The sequence below is a fragment of the Egretta garzetta genome, unplaced genomic scaffold, assembly GCF_000687185.1.
Source record: "Egretta garzetta isolate BGI_Z169 unplaced genomic scaffold, ASM68718v1 scaffold259, whole genome shotgun sequence".
Lineage (NCBI taxonomy): Eukaryota > Metazoa > Chordata > Aves > Pelecaniformes > Ardeidae > Egretta > Egretta garzetta.
The window spans coordinates 1474707-1485006 of record NW_009260770.1 but is presented as its reverse complement, the minus strand read 5'-3'; positions in this window follow the sequence as shown (position 1 = coordinate 1485006).

The window sequence follows — 10300 nt, the reverse complement described above, 5'->3', positions numbered from 1 at the left end:
GTCACAATTTCCTAATCTGTGGTCAAAATGCCTTTGAAGAGAAAAAGTCGTATTAGAAAACAAATTGTTTTGAACCAGTTATGGCCAAATTTACCATTTTGTGCATTAAAGATTAGCTAGAGTGCTCCTGTGAAAAGCTGGAGGCTGGAATTTTCATTAAAGCTGTGCCCTATTGATATTCTGAGAGCTCCCAATGCTTTCTCTGAAATCAGTCACTATTTCTGTGTGTGAGGATTGGTCACTGTGCCTCCTCTGCCAGTAACAGTTGAACTACACATGCTATTAAATCATAATTTAAGGTATATGTCTTCAGTAGTATGTCTGTCTTACATTGCTCATCACAGTTTCCCTGAAAGTCTTCTACATTTTTTGACTTGATTTTAATGGTGTCCTGGGTTTGGCTGGGATAGGGTTAATTTTCTTCCTAGTAGCTGGCATAATGCTGCGTTTTGGATTTAGTGCTAGAATAACGTTGATAACACACTGATGTTTTAGTTGTTGCTGAGCAGGGCTTACACCAGTCAAGGACTTTTCAGATTCCCCAGCTCTGTCAGGTGCACAAGAAGCTGGGAGGGGGCACAGCCAGGACAGCTGACCCCAACTGGCCAAAGGGCTATTCCATACCATGTGATGTCATGCTCAGTATATAAACTGGGGAGGCATGAGCGAGCGGCTGTGTGATGCTTAGTTGCTGGCTGGGGTTAAGCCATGACAAAAGGTAAAACCCCAATGCAACTTTTATGGCTTTAAAAGAAAAAAAAGATATTTTAATCTTAAATATGATAGTTAAATATGATAGGTTATCTCCTGACTGAAAGCAAAGGGCAGAGTTTCATCTAATGTGAAACTTGCAAAATACTCTTAGTTTTTTGATCTTATTATTAAGAAAAAAGCCTACTTATCTTATGGATCAAGCAGAGGGCACTGGCTTCCCAAACGCTACCTGAAAAATAAATGATTCATACAGCAACTTTTAAATTTGGACCAATAAAAGAAAACTGGGGATAGTGGAATGTGTTTACATGGCTTCCTTTAACTTCTCACCCCTGCCGGAGAAAGGAAAGCGATGCTCTTAGGGATCATGTATCATCTGGGGTTTCCTGCCTTCTGCTCCAGCTCCACTGGCTGAGAGTTTTCTCCAGCACACCGCCACGATCAGTCCTCAACGTGTGTGTCTACTCCTGACACAAATACAACATTCTACCTCTTGTCACCTCACATACCTCACCCGGAGAATAAACTGCTGAGCTGAAGACATGGTATATGTGGTTGGAGCCCCCTGAGGCGTGCGCCGTTACCTGCACCGCTGCCGCCTGAGAGGAGCAGTGGGTGCTGTTGGGTGAGCATGGCGAGTCTTCCATTGTGACGGGAAAAATTAAATCTGTGTTGAGAAGTGCCTGCTTAAAAAAAATTCTGACTGAAAACCAAGGCATGCTGCAGATTTGCAGAGGATCACGTTGTGACCTGAGGTTGTGTACTGCCCAAGTCACGAGATTGTGGGTAGGTATTGGAGGAAGCTGGGGAGGAAAGTAGTAGTTCTTATCAAAAGAGCTTGGTAAACACATGATTTGAAATCCAAACCCCCTCATCTTTAATGCTTGTCTGCATTAAAAGATCACTCTGAAAAGAGTTAAGGGGTTAATTTATACTACAGTTGCGCTAGTAGAGCTTATTCCACCGAGGCTTTCATTCTGCACTCGGATTCATCAACCAAAGATTTATAACACACTAGCTGAGGTACTAAGAACATCAGAAGTAACATTTTCTACAAAGTCTAATATAGCACCAATCAGGGGCTAGTGGTAAGCTGTTGTCTTTAACTCCAGAGCTCTGACTTTCAAAATCAGTGGCAATGTTCGACTGCTTTTTTTCCAGACGCATCCCTGTACTGTACTGTAATGGAAGCTTTTGCCCACAGCTTTCCCCTTGCTGCTCTGGACCACAGATGGATGTTCATAGCATTGGATGGTATAGGGGGTGGTGTAGTCTTGCTGTACCTCTGCCCTGTCCTGCTCTTGAGCAGGCATTGAGATGAGAATCCACTCCTCGGTGAGCTTCTACTCCTGCATGTCTCTCACACAGCGACCTAATCTCATGTGAATAAATCTAGCGCCACAGAAGGACACTTGGGGATGTCAAAACCTTTGGATGTCTGGAAGAAGCGCTTGAAAGAAGAGTTCCCTATCCAAGGTGGAGATGTATGTAAGGAAACTCACACTGCCGCTGTTGCCCTGCTCCTGTGCATCCAAACTTGGCAGCTTGTTTTGTGTCTTCATGCTTTCTGCTGTAGGGGCTGGAGATTTTGGTCAGCAGGGCATCCTGCACTGGCAAAGGAGCCGGTGGAATTTCCTCCTGCCTGGATAACATTTCATCACAAAGACTGAACTCTGGTCCTTGCACCAAAAGCTAATCTTCAGATGCTACTCGCCTGAAGTCCATTGTCTGACTGTCATTAGTGTGACTACCGCTTTGTTGTTAATGGTGATATTGGCTTATTTTGCAAGCAGCAAATCAAGTGCAGTTACTACTAAAAGCATCCTTGTGCTTTTTTTGGAGAAGCTGTGCTCTGCATTTTTTCAGGCTGAAAATAGAAATAGGCTGAACAAATATGTCCTTTCTCCTCTAAGCGGTTGTGTGTGAGATCCCAAATGCTCAGTTTGACCCAGGGCTTCCCTATAGACAGCAGCTCTTTTGCATTAGTGCCACCAGTTACATGAAAGTGGCACAGCTTCTCGCTGGAGGTGTAGTTGTACTCTTGCAGCCCATTTACAGATGCAAAGAGGCAGATTTATACCCAGAAATGCCTCTACCCCCTCAAGTACAAGGTGTGCCAAGCAAAACTGTCCTAGTAAAGAGGTCACACCTCTACCTGACATATCTTGTCTAAACTAGATGAAGAAAGTGTAACTGGAATTTGATCTTCCTGTCATGCTTGTGTGCATTTCCAACCTTCAAGGCAGAGCTGTAAAAAGATGATGATGCATTGGTACGTTATTTACTGCTTGGCCTTCCTGGTCTCACTCCAGCTCTGCCAGCAGCGCTCGTCGAGTGGTGCCCTGTGTCCAGATTCGGGAAGGGAAGCTAGAGCATGTCTTTTTAACCATCGCACCCTGTCTGACATATTTTCTATCACGGTTATACTGAACTTGGCATTGCTGTAGGTGAAATAAATATTACATCAGGCTGAATTCGAGCCCCATAACTATAGCCTTGAACAATGTGTTCAAAGAGATGCCTACCACTTACTGAAGAGCTTTGGAGCATAAGACTTCACTCAGGGCAGTGGTGCCTCCACTGCAGGCCCCCTTGGATGCAGGGGCTTCAACCCCAAGCCTCCCACTTCCCAAGGAAAAAGACTTGCTCATCTGGCTGCGGGACTACTGTCAGAGGCAATCTTTCGCTGAAGGTACAGCAAAGTGAGCTCTCTGGAGCTGAAAAGGGATCCAACAAGAGGAAGCCATGATCTCTGCATAGTATCTGGTCAGTAGGACCCTCCTCTGAGAAAGGAGAAGCTGGTGTTTTTGACCTTGTTCCCTGCACAAAGCGTTTTATTGCTGTTGGATTAGAGACAGCAAGAAACCTCAGAGCACTCAACCCTTCTTCCCCTCAAACGTGTATGTGGTCTTTCAGGCAGCTAAAGGCTGTGCCTGGGTCTGGGTCAGGAGAGGAGGAACAGGTGGGTGTCACTACCATGCTTCTGCTGAGGGAAGCCACCTCATTCCCTTTGCCTACTAACTGGCTCCCTCAGAAAAATAAGTTTTTTCTGAGCTAGCTCACCCCCTTGTTAATTGTGCTGTGCTTCAGTAAATACAAAATCCATTTGCTATGCATCTGTATTTCTGTTAACAGATTTAGTTTGTTAGCAGACACACATCAACAAGTAAGGTCGGTGTATTTATTTTATTTGTATGTGAAAAACATTTAAGCTAGCAGAACAGTTCTGATTTCTAAGGCTATTGTTGGGCACCGATTTCCTTTGGCAGCTTTGCTGGCTGCAACAGTTTCTGTCTCCCGTTGGCCACTTTTTCCTCCCACTTGTATTGCACAGATCTGTATGGGGATATACAGACCAGTGCCCAAATTTAGCAGAAAAATAATCATCCTTTTAAGAGGCTACTTTTTTTCAGCTCAGAAATGTTCCCTGATCCTGTTTGCCATATGGCTTCCAAGTGTTCCTGCTGGTATGGCCAATGTGGAAGTCAGTCTGGGAAGTGAGGGCCAATGCTGTGGAAATAGGTGGATTCCCACTCATGGCATACTGTGTGAATGCTTCTTTCATGGTTTCATTTTCCAGTGTTTATTTGCAAATGATAATTTGCAGATCTCCATGCCATCCGCAGTATCAGATACTTCAGATAACTTCAGTTATGTCAAAGAAGTAGGAAAGATGCAAACCCTCCTCCCAAACCAAACTAAATCCCAAACCCCCAAACCCAAAATCCCCAGTACATTTTCATAACTGTAGGGTGGAAAATATACAGGGCAAGATTTTCTAAAATATGTGCCTAGAGTTAGCCTTTAAGTCAATACTTGATGGCCCAAAGATACATCCTGAATTTCAAAAGCAATGATCATTCTGCTGTTAATGAAAATCTATTCTGGAATGTATTTTGGAAAAAAAAAAGATTCAATGAATGCATAGGGCAACCTCAAGAAACACAAATAATCAGAAGTTAAGAATAAAATAAAACACAGGCTAAAGAATAGGAAGAAAAAAATTTAGACAGGGCTAAAGTATTAAGATCCCATGTATTTTGGTTTTATTCACTGTGTGTGGTGGACACATATTCACATGGAAAAAAACCTTATTATTGCAATTTCAAGTACCTGGCGCGTTAGCCTGCAATATTAAAATTGGCAAAGACCTCGACTGTAAAGGGATGTAGGAGTTGTGTTTCGTCATAGCAGTAAAGTTAACATTCTGATCCTGTTAGAAATGTGGCTCTGAGGTAGCGTTCTGATGCAATACAGACTCATTCACCTGGTTCAAATTTCTTTAAACAATTTTGATGGGTTAACTTAATACTGGCATGCTTTGTGGCAGTGCTCGAATTGCCTGTCCACCCTGTTTTAAATCTGTATCAGGTCAGGCATTGATCATCCCATTGCAGGGCATAAATTCTATATCGTGTGCTAAACTCAGCACAAACCTTTAGGGTAAAAATATCACTTCCACTGAAGCAGGTGTTCTGAGCTTTTTCTCACTGCACCCTCTAACCCATAGGAGTGTGTCTTCCTAAGAAATTCCCTTGGCCTTCCTGTTATTCTCTGGCACTTTACAAGCTTGCTATGTTAATCCCAAAATAATGTAAGACGACATTAAAAAGAAGCATCTAGTTACTGACAAATTGACTGATTTTCATAAAGACTCTAATGAAGATGAAGTGGTGGAAATTCCATTAGTTGATTAAATTCCCTCTCTTATATTATCAATTCTATAATGATATTAAACTTTCATTTGCCTCTGTATTTTAATCAATTGTTGTATTATTTATAACTGAGAAGCACTGCATTTTTTTCCTAAACTTGTTTAGTCTGCTGAGAATAGACTTCTATAAATCTGAAAAAGAAAACTGTGTCTTACTTCAAGTTTGATTTTCTCATTATTATTGTCACTACATTAGCAGCAGTTAATTGTAACTCTCAGCTCCAAAAACAATACTCGGTTGCAAACCTTAAATTAACTGAACATTCTTGACGAGATAATACATTTTCCCTAGTTTGCTTCATGCTGTGTATGAAGACAAAGCTCCAACTCTCCTACAGCTAAGGCTGAAACCGGGCTGTATTGGAAAGTGTACTTTCCATTTCTTGGTTTTCAGAAGCACTGGTATCGTTGAACCTGATGAAGTTGGTAGCGCAAGTCAGTATTGACTCTGTTACTAAAATTGAGATGTATGCTAACCAAGCACATTTCTTTATCATTGCTGGAAATAAGGCTCCTTTTGTTTCATCCTGTTCTTTGAGCAAGTGCCTGTGAACTTTCTCTATCTGCGAACCTTCCCTGCCTGCGTATTTATTCTCTGGAGAGGTCAGGAGACTTTGTCCTGATTCTTCTAATTGATCTGAAACTTTGGATTAACTTGTTTGTCCCTTTCTCTTGAATAAAAAATATTTGCGTATATGTACTTGGTTTTGTGAATCAGAGCCATGTTCTGTAGCAGCGTGACATTACTGACATTAATGGAGTTACACTGCGAGTGCAATCCTTGCTGTTTAAGTTTCTGTAACAACATTGGTGGTGGCTCTATGCAGCCATGGGAGAGCACAAGGAGTACAGGCACAGTCACTAGAACTAGAGGGCTGTGGTGTTTTTGTGGTATCAGACTGCTGCTCCATCAACACGTCTTATATGGAGCAGGAACTCCTATCACTGCATCTTCTCTCCTGACTCCCCAGTGATTTTCTTGAAGAATGCTTGAGCTTTCTGCTTGTCAGCCCTGGAGACCGTCAGGGCCGGCAACTCAAATACAGATTCGCAGGGAAAATTTAGTTTTAGTTTTCCTTAAGATTAAAGCTTAGGGGTTTTTCCAGGATTTTGAAGTGTCTGTCTTTCATCCTCCAAATGGAAATACTTCAATCCCAGCTTTCAACTAGCCATAGAGTTTGGGGTGCATTTTAGGCATTCAGCATCTTTCATAAGCACATAGGTAATTTTTTCAAAGATGCAGCTTTCCACCTCTTTAAGGCTGCGATGTTTAGCCAGCATTGACCTCCACATTGCAATAACTGAGGAGCTCAGCAAGAGGAAGTAAGAAAGATTGTAGATGCTTAGCAATATTTTCTTTTTATTTATTAGCAATTAGAGATGGCATGAAGAGATGTAATTCAGTTGAGAAACCATGGCATAGTCCAGCTTAGCTCCTGCAGAAATTGATTTCCCAATTGATCCAATAGCAACCGATTTCTTGGAGATACAAATCTGCCATCCATTTTAGCCTGAATGATTAACCCGTGCACTGGGCTTTCTGGTTTATTTTCATTAGAACCAGAGCTTGCTCAAGAGGCTTCCCTCTCTCTGAAATTATACTGGGTTTCTTCAGTTGTTTTCTGGGCGGGGGGTGTGGGGAAAAGAAAGTAATCTTTTTTTTGATTCATGTTTCAAAACCTGCCCAAAAGAAATTCTCTTCTGGTCTTCTTTTATAACCGGGCACTTTGTAAGCCCAGGGAAGCTGAAAAGCTGGAAAACTGCAGTCTAGAGGCAGCTTCACCAAACCAGTATGACAAGAATTTTCTCAGGTTCTGCTTCACTCTTAATACTGGCTTAGACAATAAATAGAGCGGGGCACATGGTGCCTGCTTTTGTGAGGGGTTAACGGTGCTTGAAATTTGAAATGCCACAAATTTGAGGGGCTCATGAGAGTCCCCTGGTTTTTGTATGTCAGCAAAGAGCTTGCCATCGAGGACAATGCTTTTGTGTAAACTGCTTTAGGTTCTCGCTAGTACAACTGAACGTGCTGGTTACTTCAGTATGAAAGACAATATTCTGGGCTCAGACACAATGCTGCACTTCTTTCCCTTCTGCAGATCTGCTTGTTTCTTGCTAATATCATTTGCCTTTTAAATGTTTACATCTTTGGTTTCAGCCACAGCAAAACTCCACATTTTCACTCCTTAGCAGGTGAATGCTGGAAGAGAAATAATTCTTCCTCCTGAAATAATGTTGTTTTTTTTTTTTCTTTCAGGATACAGGGACATGGTTTAGTGGTGGGACGGCAGGGTTAGGTTAAAGGTTGGACTCGATGATCTTAAAGGTCTTTTCCAACCAAAGCGATTCTATGATTCTATGATTCTATGATTAAAAAAACATCCTGACATTAAAAACAGATACTGTATATCGCAAGCCTGTGTTGTAGAAAAGCTCAGAAAAAGAAGCTTGGCAAAAAAAAAAATCGGTTCTGAGCTAAATGGTTATTATTTAATTCTTATTTCTGGTGCATTTACACCCCTCATTAAATAGGAATTAACTGCATTTTGTACCAACCTGAACAGAGAGTGAGGAAAGAACCTGTATGTTAGTATAGCACTGAAAACTACTTCTGAAGAGATTAATATTGATATTTCTGTCATAACATTCTTGAAAATTGCTTGGGTAGCATGTATATTTATGTTTAGTCATCATATGTATTGAATCAGCACTTGTCTAGACAGGAACTGCATGCATACATGTCTGCGTCTGCAATTTTGTGTGCATAGCAATGTCTCTGTGGGTATAGCGAATTCGTGATCATTCTCACTGTGCATCTTCTCGAGGTTGTCCTTCATCTTATTTCCCATCCCTATGTTGGGCTAAAATGCCAACACCTGACTACAGAGACAGCACAGGACAGACACCGAGCTCAGATCAAGCAACCAGCCCAGGATGGGGAGCGCAGTGCTCCCGGGGCAGGATTCACGCTGTGCTCCTGTGTTCATCTGGCAGGAGGGAAGAGGGCAGTGAGCAGCTGTTCAGGTGATCTCTTTAGACCAGAAGTTCATAAAAACCCAAAAATCAGATTTTTTTCACTCTTTCTGAGGAATAGGTGGCTTTTTATACTCAGGTGGACATGCAGGGAACTCCCAGGGAAGGATGACCTAAGTGCATTGGGTTTAGAAGGTCTGCTGTTTGCTAGTGGCCTGTAATCCCTTGGGTTTTATGTGTTAATGTAAATGCAATGATGTGCTCAGCCACTCTGTGCTGTGCCTGTTTGTACATGAATTTGTTCACATTTGTTTCACGAGGAAAATGGAAACTCTAAAACAGGGAGCTCACAACTTCAGTGAAATTTAAGGAAAGGTGGAGTTAAGCTGGAGCTGGACCATGGGGGAAGATGGCAGAAAAATAAAACCTGAATTTCAGAATGGGTCTGTATCTTGGGAATGTGTGAAACTTTTACTCCAGGGCAGAAGAGTAGAGCCTGTGTTTCTGATCAGGCTGGGGAGGTTTAAGATTCAGTGTCTGGGCCATGTGCTAGTAATGCAGGAGAGAGGAATAGTGGGTGCGTGGCTGGCCTGTTCAAACCAGTCTTTTAAACGGCCTTTGTCATCAAAAGGAGACTGCTGTTCCTTGAGCCAAGGGAAATAGTTGGTAGGATGGCATCACAGGGCAGGCCAGTTAAAATCAGAGAGGACTTCTGTGAAACAAGGCTCACGTTGGTCCCAGCTGCAACAAAATGAGCCTCAGGCTGGGCTACTTCTTAGATCCCATCAGGAAGAGTGTAAATAAAGTCAGCTGTTTCTTGCTTGGAAAAGAATGATCTGCTTGTGAATATTCATTGGTAAAAGGGTGACTGGAATGTCTAGGGCTGGAAAATGGGGAATTCTGAATGTCAACACTGGGTATTATATGTCAGCACTCATTGTCACTTTTAAAAAGCTAAAATGCTCAGGCACTAAAGTCCTACTGAGAAGCTGAATTATAGAACAAGTTAGCAGCATTTTATGTACAAAAAAAGTTACTCTCATACACAAACAGTTTATTAAGCAAACGAACAATGTCTTCTAGTTAGCGGTGTCCCTGCTCCTGCAGGGGGGTTGGACTAGATGACCTCTAGGGCTCCCTTCCAACCCAAAACATTCTATGATTCTATGATTCTTAATGTTTGCCTTTGCCATACTGCAAGATAAGCTTGCAGAAATAACATGTAATTAAAGTATCATTTTTCATCACTTATTTTAGATCATTATACTAATAGATAAAGACATATTAAATCTTCTCTGTGGTCTAGCTGGAAATACTTTCCTTTCTCTTGTAGAACGTAGTATCCAATAAGAACTTGCTAAACGTTTTGGGTTTTTTTCTTTTTTTCCTGTCTGTTTGTCCATTATTGATGTATTGCTCCTGCCTGTCAGGAAGTTTCTACTGTCTTTCACTGGTCATCTGTGGTTTTTTGAGGCTGCGGTTGGCACTTCTGTATGATTCACCAGGTCTGTACTGCTGACCCGTGCTCTAACAAAATGTTAGGGAATGATTCATTGCTGGAATTGGCTCCCATTAGGAGGCACATAAAAATGATGGTTACTAAACCTCTTATTACCCTTTTACAGTTTAGGGGGCTCGTTATGACATTGTCCAGTTTAGGTTATTAGGATCTGTCTTTCTGAAATGCCTTTTGTATGGTATTGCATCTTTCACAGCTTTCTACTCTAATGTGAGAAGCGCCACTGATAGGTACTAACTGAGAGTGGCCAGAGATTATCTCAAACCATTTTGCAGCACTCAGATGAAAGGGGTGATGGTTAGAAGAGTTAATGCAGTCATACTAAGCATGGCCGATACCACCCTTTGACAGGGCTCAGTTTACATGATATTTTGATGTCT